Genomic DNA, 14,178 nt, shown 5'->3' with positions numbered 1-14,178 from the left:
ACAGCACCCAAGAAGTTTAAATACTATCATTAGCTCTGCTGCAATAGGAACGTTTTACATTAGCATCTGAAAACGGTTGCAGTGCTTTGTTTGAAATCGAGACCACGTCATCTCTCTGCTGCTATTTATGAAATAGCCTATCCAGATGATTCACTGTATCTTTGTGTTGAGTGAATCTGTATTACATGATTTGCATCTGTTTACAGCATTCAGTTCCAATGTATACAGGTATTTACATCAGTTTTTGCCTGCGGTTGTCTGTGTTCCATCCACTCTCTTCTCACGTCAGACCCTGCGACTCCTACCTGACAGTTTTTGACTAGTTAATCATGTGAGTTGACTTTTCTCCATTCACCTGCATCTGCTTCCCAACTCAACCCTTCAGTACTGCTAGAGCACTGTGGCACTGCTTTTCAGCATTCTTTTTACATACTTTTACTCTGCCTGATTCTTGTGCCTGTCTGTAATCCTGGAAGCTCCCTCTGTCTACCTTGGTTTTGCACCCTTTATGCAACCTATTCGATCCAAGTAAACTTGTATTACCTTTTTCTGCTTATTTATTGTGCTGAGCTTTTTGGTCCTTTAATCTGAGCCCTGACAGGTACTCTAACTCAAAACCACCTACTTCTGACTCGGATAAAACACAGTGTAGTTTCACTCATTGCATCTTCGTGAGTCAGCAAAATTTCAGAAACACTCTTATGTTTACCACCGAGAGTAGAGCTAACATTATTGATATTAGGATAAGGTTTGCATAAACACAAACTCAGAATGTATTGAACTGAAAACAATATTTTGCTGTGAATTGGATTTTTCCTCTCACACACTGAAAAATGCAAGTCTTGGAGAGAGGGAAGGTGAAGCTCTTGGGGCAGTACAGGTCACTGACCATGCAGCGATTTAGGTCAAGACGCACAAGGTTTGTAAAAAGCAATATATACGTTCACTGAATACCAAGCACCGTCTTAGGGAGCTCAGACATATCTCAGCACTGTTAACATATTTAAACTTGATAATGGGTCATTTGTCATTGCTAATTTGATATGCATTTTTTTCCATCAAGCTTTGTAACAAGATTAGCTTGCTTGAAGCCAAGCAAAGGCCATAAAGCACTATAATTTATTCTTTAGCTCCTTTAGTCATTGAACATGGTCAATACCAGCTAGTTCACAAATAGGAGATACTCATGTATCCAATTATTCATTTTCTTAACTTGCAGTATCGTTGTAATTAATTGTTAAAGTCACAATTTGTGAAACACAATTCGAAGATTTTAGGATGTCCATGGCATCCCGCTCTTCATCTAGTAGGTGATGGACCACATTATGACAAAACAAATTTTTATCCTATCAGTAGATGAATAATAAAGTCATGCTCTTTGCTTTTAGCACTGTTTCAGATACCTGAAACTATCACCTTACCCGGATGAAAATTCAAGTAGCACTATTCCCGAAACCCTGCCATACAATTGGGAGACTGCAGGAATCAATATTTACATGACGAAAATCCATTTAAAAAGAAAGATCTTAGCAGGGAACACATGAAACATGTAGATGGAGTTGGCTTTTATTACAGTACAGCAGGTTCACCACAATAAAAAACAACAACATTTATTTATTATTACACCATTAGCGCTGCATGTTTGCCTCTAGTGTTAGCTCTGGTTATGTTTTGTGTTTACAGTTGCATCTGTGCATTGCTTTCATTTAATTTACTTATTGCTGCAGGGAATAGCAGTTCAAAATATGTTAAGAAAATAACACATTTGCATGGGGTGCATACATTTTCTCTATAGGCCTATACTCCACAAAAGAATGGGAGATGACAAGTTAGTGAGCATCTGGAAGGACGAAGGCAGCAAGGAGACAAGTTAGGAATTATGAGGGCATCTGTTTGGCTCTCCTTGCATCCCAACTCTCTCTTGGAGCATAGTCTCTCCTTCTTCCTTGTTTCTGGCATCTTTATCCAAGAAAGACAGATGGATTCAATTCTCGCTGGATACACAGTAAATCGAACACACACACACACACACACACACACACACACAGTAGGCCCATAGATGCATGTATGCAAACACACTTATAGAGTAACTCAAAACCAAAGTCACAAATAACTTACAGATCGCAGCCATAGTGACTTTGACAAACAAATAGTCTCCAGCGGGCCCACACTCATGCACTCGGCGCTTGGGAAATGGACAGCTGCGCAAATATGCCTGGCCCTCATTCTTGGGATCTGAGTGGCACTCCAACCGCAACAGCAAATATTTCCCCTGCTGTCATCTTCTCTATTTTCTCTCCCTTATTCATCAGAAGCGTGCCCAGGAAGTGGCAGGAGAGGTTCAGCGGCTTCACTGTACAGCCAGGAACTATCACATCTCTCTTTTTCCCCATTTCCATCTTCTTCCTCCAGGAGCCAGATGCTGATTGGGGAGAAAAGTAGTGGTGAGGTGGGACCCAACCTGTCCCCTGGGGAAGACGAAATGTAAATTTTGCGACGTGGGCTCATTTGCTACAGTCTGGAGCTGTCTGATAGGACATGACTGGAGGCTTATTTGATTAGCTTAATTCCATCGTCGTGTGGTCCACCGCAGCAATGTTCCTGGGACATTTGTTAGAGCATTAGGCCCACAGTTAATGAACAATTTGTTCCGTTGAGCAACGAACCACATGAGCAATCGTGAGCCATCCACATATTCTCTGAAAAGGTTTTCATAGTTGTGACACCTGCCCAAGAAATTACACTGGAGAACCTGCGATTGTAAAAAGTACAGGCCTATTAATTTTTCTGTGCTCAGATGATGGAAAAAACAGCCTTGTTAATTTCTCTGTGCCTGGATGATGCTTTAATTTGATGGCTTGCCCAGGTTTTGGCTCTACTGTGGATGTTGTTACTTGTGTATGTATCACATGTTGTCCATTGCTGTGCATGTAAACTGAATTTCCTCCTGGGAGAGTAAACAGTACTTTATCTTACTATATATATCTCCCATAAAAAAGGTTTGTTGGAGGGTTGAGGCCGCAAAACCTTCTCAGCATGAGCTTAGCCATTACTTCTGACGAACTCAATACACATTCACCTTACATGGGGCATCTTTCATATCCTCTCCACAAGCTACATTTCAGATTACATCTTCATGTGAGGAATAGTATGAGTCATAACATTATATGAGCAAGAATGTTCAAACATGACTGAGGGAACAAAACACAATGACAGTGTCACAAACAGTGTCAATAAGTACAAGAAAAATGAATCATATTGACAAATATTCAATAAGATTTCTATAACTACATATGTATGTGTATCGGTATTTGTAAAAATACTGTATTTGTATGGTGGCACTATGGTATGGTGACATTGTATGGACTGTGCAGTCTCCCACTTACAATGCCAATACTGTTAAAATTCCTGTCAGCAAATAACATTTATTGATAAGTCATTATGCAATGCCAATTGTTTTTGTTATCTAATTATCCTTTCTACTTTCGTCAGCCTCTTTTTCTAAAATTTTTAGAAAAACCACCCATTTGAGTTTAGAAGTTGCTGATGATTTTGATTGACAAGCCCACATCTTTAATTGGATTTCTTCAAGTCCAGTTACTTTTCTTTCGAAGCTCCATGACATGGAAGACTGAGAACCTTCACAGACACTAGGTTACACATGTCAACATATACATATATATATATACATATATATACACATATATATATAATATTATTTTTATTTTTTTGCCTGTCCCGTTTGGTTTTTTAGCTGTCAGAATTGACAGAATTGACAGAACTGACGTCTGAAAGCCAACAAAGATACCCAACGGATTTACTTTGCCAAGTGGATCATCACGGCCTTGCCGTTTTGGTCACATGTCATTATAAAAGGTGTTCTCTTTTTTTCCACTACAACAGCAAAACTGTAAGTGAGTCGTCAGTATTCCAACTACAGAGAGAGCAAAAGAAACGACGCAAACTCCCTGTGTCTATGAAGTGCCGCATTACTTTTAAGAAAAGTGGTCCGAGCATATGTCTAGTACATTACTTTTTTTGAGTAATGACCCAAACACTGCTTACAACAAAGAGGGGCAATACCTCCAACATGCAATTAATTTGCATGCCTTTGATGTGCTGCTTAGAGATGGTGGTGACTCTCAAAGCGGAGCAAGTGAGATATTGATAATGGAACCTGAATCGTTAAAGTCTTATCAATTCCCATCGCTAACACAGAACCAGCAAATGTATTTCTGGGGTAACAGCTCAATCCAGATGGCTAACATGATCAATGCGCCTTTTTTTAGTGGAATACTTGAAAAGAATGCCACGATAGTTTATATTATGGACACACAAACCAAGAAAAATGGTAAGTGCAGACATTATTTCTAAATTTGAGACTAATGGACTAAAGCCTTACTGTATTTTAACAATATTTAGCTGAAACATCTTCTACTAATGAATTATTTAATTATGAAATTGTATTAATGGTTAAATTTGCACCCAACTGTTCAGATCATTAATGAAATGCGATTCAGAAAGTCACGTATCACACATCATAATGAGCATGATATAAAGAGAAGAATTACTTGTCTGACATTTACCTCTTTTCAACTGACATGCTCTCAATCTTGCCTTGCTTTAACATAAAATAAAGACCCTATTTTTTATGTCACAGCCATTTCACCGAGTCAACATCCATAATAGCAGATCCTTGGTCACAGGGGCATAATTAACATTCTAAATTACACCTGAGTTTATCCTGTAGTGATTGCTGCTGCTGTCTCTATGTCCTCAAACACCACTCTGCATTTAATCATTAGTTATTATTTATCTCTGACATTCTTACACATTGTGTTTTGTCTTGTCTCTGTCCCATCACCCCCAACCAGTTGTGGCAGATGGCTGACTGGCCCTGAGCTAGGTTCTGCCAGAGTTTTTCTTCCTGTTAAAAAGGAGTTTTTCTTTCCCCCTGTTGCCAAATGCTTGATCAAAAGGGGTTGTTGGGGTTTTTTTGTATTATTGTAGGGACTTTACCTTACAATATATACTGCCTTGCAGCAAATGTTGTAGTGATTTAGTGCTATATTAGTCAAAATGTAACTTAATTGAAATAAATTGAATTGAATTGAATTATAAGAGTGCATTTTTATGAGTTGAAAACCATGACTGGCAGAATCTGTGTGCTGCATCTTCAGATCCATGGATTTCTTGCAGTGGGCCCTCAAACAAACAGTAATGTCACCTGTTCCAAACTGGAAATTTGTGCTAATGCCAGCTTTTTGGCACAGGCTGTGATCTGTTTTCAGGGGAAATTAATGGACCTGGTGCTAGATTAGGCACGGACTCGCACCACAGCAGTGGAAAAGAGACAATTATGCATGATAACTAAACATACGTTTCATAATCTGTGTAGAAATTTCGCTGGCAAAGTTATTATTTACAATGTGTGGAAGAGCTGCGCTTTCTGATACTTTTCACTGTCATAGACAACAGGATGAATCTGCATATAGAAACTAATTGAAATTGTCATAGGCCACAAAACGTACAACAAAACTACAGGTCAGTGTGCAGTTTTATTGTGCACACTTGTGGAACAAAACAATTTGAGTCAATTCTAGAATGTAAGCCACTAAAAGTAAGCACAGTATGTCAGCTGCCACCCAGATGCTGCTTGATTAAACAAGCATTCAATCATATTTATCTGCCTATAACACAGTGGGAAACAGCTGTAGCAATAACTAAAAATAAACCTCTCTTTCTTATTCCTAACTCTATTCTGCTTTTTCTTCATGTAACTCTTCATCTTTTTCTTATGCTTTTGTGTCTATCTCTCTCTCTTTTTGTCTGTCTCATTCTCTTACTCTCTCTGCCCTTTCTCCTCTGGCCTACCACGCTTTCATTTGTCACATTTACAATGGAAACATCCAAATTTACAGATGCTATCAATTAATCACCTCTGCTCTAATTACAATCCAATTAACCTCTGTTTCCACGCGCCATGCTGCAGGACGGCCAGCGCTCTCCCTACTCAATCACACAGCTCAGATAGAGATAGGCAGCGAGACAGAGAAGGGGGCTGAGCAAAAAGTAAAGTGAGATTTAATAGAAGCAAAAATATGCATGAAGGGCAAAGATCTTGTAGATAGACAGATAGATATGCTGTCGGGCTAAAGGTGTGCAGAAACGCAGACCTGCACTGTCCAAAAAATGATGGAAAACCATGCACTTTCTATTCAGCAACAACAGTTTGGGGAAGCAGGTTTCCTGATTCCTGCTATATAAAGTAAGATCTGTGAAGCTATACTGTTTGGTGTCAGAGCAGTTGACTGACCTAAACAGGGAAATGGTCTCAGCTCCATCACACAAATTTGGGATGTACTGGAACACCAACTGTGAACCTGCCACATACACACACACACACACACACAAACAGGTATAAACACACACACACACAAAGACAGGCAGTTATGGAAAAAAATGAGAAAGACAGAAATGCTTAGAAAAAATGACGCTCAGCTCAAGAGCCGATGTCTCAGTGAAGGATCACAGGTGTGACTTGTGCAGAGACAAAGACAGAAGAGAAAGCTAGACGATGGGAGAGAAAGAGAGACCGAGGAAGAGGAAGGGAGGGAGAGATGCTTCTGTTTGCTTCTGTTGTCAGGTGGATTGAAGAAAGAGGAAGGATGTGTCCATTACAGGCAAGACTGTCCTCCTGGTGCGATGGGAAACCAGGCTGTTACCATGAACCACCTGTGCATAATATGCCAATGTTACCATGCACTCAAACATGCACACACATTTTAATGTATGTGCTAACACAAACACGTGTACAGTAGTATATACTTGCACATGCACTTACAAATAGGCACTAGTTAAGATGTTCACACACATATCACACATCCATTATGTATATGTGGCTACTTAGTTTAGAAGAGCACAAAGACAGGCACATACACACACACACACACACTCTCATACAGCTCTAACACAGATGGATATACACCATGACTATTAGCAGCTCTGGATTTACAGTGGCCCGTCAGCCTTCAGTTTTTAATGCCACGTGGGGCCTGTTTTACAGCTCTGCCCCAGGGCCCCAATCGGCTTTCAATTAGCAGGTGAGCTGCAGCCCTATTCCCAATCAATAGTCCAGCACAGGAAGGCTGGAGGCACCCTGGGGCCCCCAGCTTGCAGAGAAGAGAGGGAGGGTTGGAAGGGAGGGGAGCTGGCAAGAAAGACTTCATGCCAAGGAATCATGACAGAAAGGAATCATGCCATGCTACTGGGCAGGAGGGCTTTTTGAAAGGTGCCTGTCACTTCCTGTCTTCCTCTCTCATTCAAATACACATAGCCAGACATGCATCAGGACACAATTTCTCTGCAAATTCAGTGGTCAAATCGAACTTTTTTGCACATGAAATGGTGGCAAATAAAATAGATACACTCTAAGTGTTAATACATCGTTGGCAACTGTGAAAGAGGAAGCTTTCCTTCAGTCCAATCTAAGAAATTAAAAGTGTGTTTAGATGTGTCTAAAGAAGGTAATCTGAATAAAGAAATACTCTGAATCTACAGTTAAATTCTAAATTGGATTTAATTGGATTCATTTGTATAACAATTGCACTTCTACCCGACACATACATGCAATTTATTGACAATTATTTGCAGTGAATCACAACAGGGAACAGAGGGACAGACCACAGGAAAGTGGCAGGTCTATAAGGGCTGGCAAACTTTAAACTACAGCAGTGGCAATGTGCAAAGTTTGCAGAAGGAGAGACCTGACCTTACTAAGAGGGCCCCCCGTGACTTCACTCACTCTCCTGAAAAGTGGTATGAATGATTTCATTTCAACAAACCAAATGACAACAACAGAGCCCCTCAACAAAAATGAAGAGGGATTGGGGAAGAGGGGAAAAAATTAGATGATGGTGAGTAACTAGTAAAACCCCAATTCCCCAAAAAGTTGGTACACTCTGTAAAATGCAAATGCAAACAGAATGCAGTGATTTGCAAATCTCATAAACAGATGTTATTCACAATAGAAAAAAAACATAGAAAAGATAATGTAGCAAATATTTAGACTCAGATATTTCACTGTTTCACGACAAATATTAGCTCATTTTGAATTTGATGGCAGCAACGGGCCTCAAAAAAGTTAGGACAGTTGCAACAGAAGGCCGGAAAAGTAAGTGGTACTAAAAAGAAACAGTTTCACAACTAATTACGTTAATCTGCAACTGGTCAGTAATATGACTGGGTATAAAAAAAAGAGCATCTAAGAGAGGCAGAGTTTCTCAAAAGTAAAGATGCGTAGAGGGCAGAGGGCATGCTGGGAAAAATATTACTTGTACTTCCTGACCTTGTTCTCTGTCATTTGTGGAAAATGCACATGAACCTGTTAGCATCAGCTATGTAACAATTTATTTTTCAGCAAGTGTTTGCAGATTAGTCATCAGCGTTGTAAATTACATTTAGTAAGCCAAAGCAAAAGAGTGGTCCTCAAAAGACGAAGGGCATGACTTTCTACTTGAACAGTGTTTTCAGTAACATTGCTGAGCTCAAGTCCTGGAAGATTAAGTTCTGATGAGTGAGTAGTTTGTGTTTTTGTGAAGTATTTAGTGTGTTTCACCCTAGATGTCAAAGGGTTGGAGACTGCAGTCAACTGAATTGTTTCTTTATCCTTCCCGCAAGCATGTTTCTACTACCGCTTGTGTAAAGAAACATTTTTGTATTCAATATATTTTAACATATTAGAATAATATCAACACTTAGCAATAAATTATGGATTAAAAACAGGTATGTGTGTGTAAATATTTTGGAGTATTCTACCCCAGAGTTTCCTCAAAAACTCTGGCTACCATTTGTCTGTAGTGAGAGTACCCAGATAGCAAAGTGACTCTGGACCAGAGTCTGGGTAGGCTGTCAGTTCACTTTTACTTCACATTCCAATGTCGCGTGAGAAGCGACCACATCTATTTAGTCTGGAGGAAGTTGTAAGACTGTGTGAAAGCAGTCTAATGTAAGTCGATGAGTCAGTGACCTCAGCATTGTCATCAAATAGGAGTTAGCTCTGTTAGCTGCTGTTAGCTAGTGTTAGTGAAAGTTTTTCTGAAGTGGACACTTAGCAAATAAAATCTCATACGATGTGAGAATGTAATCAAACCATTTATCAGAGGAAAATGTGACTTTTAGGACACTCAAGCCTAACATTAGCTGGCATAATATTAGCTTATAACCAGCTGTTGTTGTCGATTAGCTGGCTCATTGTCAGCTGTCCAGATACAGAAGGGTTGCACATCTAATCTGCTGACAATAAGTAATATCAGGAATAAATAAGCATGCTTCTACACGTTTACGTACGTTAGTGCTATGATTTCAGTTTAGGAGATGATATTTAACCTGAGGAGGACGTTTACGTTGTTTTATAAGACTGTTGCTGGTGGTGTCAGATCAATATAACATAATGGTGATTAATACTGGAGGGGCCCTAGTATTCCAGTGCCCTAACAGACAATAGAATAGCCACAGCCTTAGAACAATCTTTCTTTAATGTGTTCCTCAAAACAAGAGACAATCTTCAAAGAAAGCAATTACTCTGCCTTTTTCAAAGAACACATCAGTTAATACAAGAAAGCACTTGAAAGTGAGTCTGTTGCATTAGACACAAGTGAATTAGTGTCACATGCTGTTTTAGTGTGTAAGATGACTGATTTAAGCAAAGATAATATAATGAAATAATACAAGATGGACATTTTGGCAGCATATCTCTTATCACAGGATCTAAAAAATCTTGCCTCTTTCCAGGAACGTCAATAAGACCAAAATGACGTCAAGTCAAACTTAGCTGATAAACTGCCTGACAAGAGCACTGCAATCTGCACACTTTGTGGTCTGGTCATTTAATGCTCCTGCACTGCAAGTTAAATTATTTATGACTATAGGACTGAATACAAATTAAGTGACTTATTAAAATGGGCATTTTTACAGTGTGCACGCACACATAAACACATCCACAAATATGCATCAGCATGCATGCACAGCTGTCAAATCCACACTCTCATCAAGACTTGGTTCAGTCCAACTCCACAGAGAAGTGGAACCAAGTGAAACAAAATTGAGGGTTTCAATTCTCACCCACCTCTCTTTGAAAGACCCAATGCATGGCAAAATAGCCAAGTCATTTTAATTAGACTCAAAGTGCACCACATGCTTTGGTCCCTAACTCCAACACATTAAAAAGAAAAATCCCACTCCCTGTAGTGACAGTGGAGAGATGGGAGTATCTGCCAAAGCAACAAACATGGCAAAACATTGGCATTCACTGTATCACTACAGAATTACATTTTTTACATCACGCTGCACTGATTGTCAGAAGAGGAACACCCATCAACTGATTTTCTGTCTGTATTCCCCTATTTATTTATTCATTCAGTCATTTATTTATTTCTCCTGTGTTTTTGGTAACCTTCTGGAAAAACTGGTAATAAAGGGAACGTGATGCAGGGCGGAGCGGCTAGAAGATTGGAAGGCACAACAGATGCAGAAGAAGAGGAGAACAAGTGGAGATGCTACAGCGTTACTTGAGTGACATGCGTGTCTTTGAAGGGGGCAGGGTGCTCAGCAGAAAGAGGAGAGGTGGGAGCGATAACCAGGTCCCATCCAACAACCTGCTCTTCTGTCTCTCTACCCATGCCAATTTTATCCCAGGGGCGCAATGAGGGTCTTTGAAGGCATCCCAGCAGGAGCTATGTGATTGTGTGTGAGCATGTGTGGTTGTGCATTTCATATGCGAATAACATCATCAGTACAGATATATATGAATGTTAGAGTACAGGTGTGTGTACACAGTGTATGTATGTATGCACAGTTCTGTTCCTGTATATGTTTGTGCTTGTGTCCCGGCATGTGCAATGGTAGAGCAATCTGCTACAGTACATCTCACTTTGAGTAGTGGAGAGGCAGAGCTAGAGCTGCTGGAAGGCGGAGAGACAGGCAGCTCTTCCCTCCACACATCTCTGTTCAAAGGCGCCATCAAAGTCTGGCAGAAATGTCAGTGCTGCAGGCAGGGGACCGGCCTCTGAATGTCAGTCCTTCTCAGGTCAACACCGAGAGCCAGCCTGCCTCACACAGACGTGGTGGGGTTGGAGGGGGTAAGAGCAGATGAAGATGAAAAGGAAAAAGCATGAGGACATTGATTACGGGAACATGATAAAATGAAGAAGAAAAACAGAGGGAAGAAAGTGATAAGAGACAAGACAGCGATTGGAGGACAAGACAATAATGGAGGGGATAAGAGAACAAAATGTTGGGTTTGGTCATTTGTGGCAAGACTGAGTCTCTTCTGATATATCAGTGTGTGTTTTTTTTCTGGGTGCAGCAGGATGTCAAGTGACTTTAGGCCTGAGATTTAAGGGAGGCATTGAATGGGAGAAGTAATAGGGAAAGAAACAGAAAAGCAAGGCATACAACACAAAAACCATCCTTGCTTCTGCACGCATCCGAAATGCAGGAATGCCCTCAAAGAGACAGACATAATAGCAGACAGACACACATACACACGTGCGCACACACACACACACACACACACACACACACCAAATACAATAGAGGGAGAGAGAAAGAGAGAGAGAGAAGTGCACTTATATAAAAGACATGCACAGTCATACACGCACACACTAGTGATTGTCCCAGTGCAGGCCATGAGGAGCCTGTCAGATTACAGGAGGGTAATTGAATGGTAACGGAGCAGACAACACATCTAGCACAGCCGGACTCCAGAGGCAGCCGCCACCATACCAGAGCTCAGGGGAAATTCAGGGCCCACTTAATAGTGAATTGGAGATGGGGCATTGTGTGTGTGTGTGTGTGTGTGTGTGTGTGTGTGTGAGGGAGAGAGAGAGAGAGAGTGAGAGAGAGTGAATGAGAGGGTGTGCTTAGTAGATGTGGCATAAAGGGAAAACACCCATGGCAGTGGTGGAAATGGTCAAAGAAAATTTGTAGAAGGCAGATTGAAGAAATTATACCTGACATGCAAAAAAAAATAAAAAATTAAGCCAAAGAAAGAAAGAAAGAACAAAAACCAGAGTGCCCTCTTGCCATTGACCATTTAGAAAAGAAAAGAAATCGACAAGTGAGCGTTGTGAGCGAATTAAAGAGGAGTACGTGGAGCACTACACGAAAAGGAAGACAAGTGACGAATGTAGTTTTTTTTTTCCCCCAGTGGCATTTTAATGGCAATGAACACTCAGTGTCATTTCTTTCCCATATGAATAGGAAGAGATGAGCAGACATGACATACACAGAACACATATTATGATATCGACTGAAAGAGGCGGGAAGGTGTATACGTGTGTGTGTGTGTGTGAAAGAGCGAGACAAGCAGGTGACTTCTGTTGGTTGCCTCTCTCTATAGACCCAGCCGCTGAGTAGAAACTAACAAGTAACTTCACTCTAGTGAGAAACACCGTACAGGGAAAGACACGGAGAAGCAGATAGAAAGAATCATAATGAAGAGCGAGATGCGTATGAACAAAAGGTAGAGAGAGAGAAAATTAAAGCATGGTGGAAGTGAGAAAGTAGACAGGAAAAGAGGAGAGAAAACAAGAAGGTCTGCTGGGTGTAAAGTTTCCCCTGGATATGATATGTGGATATGGGGATGTCATCAAGCCTGTGAAGTGGAAATAATAAAGAATTAGGATTGTCTCTGAAGACAGGGGAATTAATCCAAAATGAATTATGAAGGGGTGTTGGGGGGCAGGGGGAAAAAAATCAACATCAGCTATTTCCTTTTCCTCTGCTTCGAGGCAGATAGGGGGCGGTTTGCGCAAGTACTGTGAATCCCATAAAAATTAAATTAATAACAAAGGGAAAAAACACACACACGCACACACATAGACACACACAAATAGAGGCGGAAAAATTAGTAGTACGGGGGTGGAGAGAGATAGTCGTACAGAGAGCAAGGGTACAGATGGAAAAAAAAAGACGAGAGAGATTTGAGGGAACTGAGGGTGGGCACTGTTGCTGCCAGATTGCACTGCTCTTTTGTTCCCCCCCATCTTTCTGGAAAGGGCTGCCAGTGTTAAAGAGGAGATGCTGCAGAGGCCATTGTAATAAATGCCACTTGTAAATTGCGGAGTGGAATTATACAGCGTGCAGATGGATCCATACGCCTGAACAAAACGTGGCCAAAAAACCGGGAGCGATAATTAAGACTTAGGGGGTGAATGACAGAGCCATTTGTGACGACGGAATATGGCGTCTCCTAGCTCTCTGGGAAACAGAAGGGTTCGGAGAGGCTTGGTGTCACAAAACATTACCCACACAGCTGTTGGCTTTATGAGCAGCAATGGTGTGCTCCCTTCCTCCCTCCCTCTCCCACTCATCCTCATCTACACTCTATCTCTTTCTAATGCCACCCTCCCATCCACCCAACATGCGCACACACCCTTCTCCCATTGGTGACCACACAGTGGTGCTAGTCTTTTACACTTTGTGATATAAATCCCCCCCACCCGCCAAAAAAAGGAAAAATATAGAGTAAATACACAAATATAGAGTAACACCCAGGCTGAAAATTCGATAAAAAGCACTGACACTGACAGTGCTTGGTACTCTTTTGAATGGGAGTTTGGGTTTACTGGGGCTCTGGGCTGACTGTAAAGTAGGAAAATCCAATTCTGTTGTTTTTCTTCTTTCTCTTTGTGTTTTAAAAAAAAAAGTGTTTGTATGCAATCCCTGCATTCACAGCATCCACACAAGTCCGTGCATGCTGCGCTGCTTGTAATGTACAAGAATCATATTCAGGCTTTGTTCATACTGTGGCTGATGCAATTCTCTTCAAAATCATTAAATACTGACTCTCTTGCAGTTCTGGGAATTCTCCACACCTGCTCAACAAGTGCAACCACACTGTCATGTGCTCAAATACCTCTTTTGCTTTGTGTCACTGCAAAAAAATGTTGCCATCTCTACAAGAACACGACCAAGAGAAATTCCTGCACATTTATCCTACTTGGCCAATAAAGCGATTCTGATTCTGATGTGTCCCCCAAACTCTGCCCTCTAGTCTCTCTCTCCCTCGATCTTAAGTCTATCTATCTCTCTGCCTGGCTGGCCAACCTGTCTTCTGGTCTCGTCTACCTCTTTGTCTCTGTCCCAGGGGCCTCCACAGCGTGCAAAGTAGCCTGC

General features: G+C 41.0%; 1 long non-coding RNA gene across 2 annotated transcripts; it reads right to left on the bottom strand.

The window, feature by feature from the left end:
• Positions 1-1,550: 1,550 nt before the first annotated feature.
• Positions 1,551-6,342, bottom strand: LOC120439812. 2 transcript variants are annotated; one of them, XR_005612796.1, is made up of 3 exons: positions 6,317-6,342; positions 2,119-2,422; positions 1,551-1,959 (listed from the first exon to the last, which is right to left on the bottom strand). It is a non-coding gene; the product is annotated as an uncharacterized LOC120439812 (long non-coding RNA). The 2 variants fall into 2 exon arrangements; XR_005612793.1 differs by lacking the exon at positions 6,317-6,342 and having other exon boundaries at positions 2,119-2,692.
• Between the last annotated feature and the right edge of the window lie 7,836 nt (positions 6,343-14,178).

The sequence above is a fragment of the Oreochromis aureus genome, linkage group 1, assembly GCF_013358895.1.
Source record: "Oreochromis aureus strain Israel breed Guangdong linkage group 1, ZZ_aureus, whole genome shotgun sequence".
Lineage (NCBI taxonomy): Eukaryota > Metazoa > Chordata > Actinopteri > Cichliformes > Cichlidae > Oreochromis > Oreochromis aureus.
This window is presented reverse-complemented; position numbering and strand designations above follow the sequence as displayed.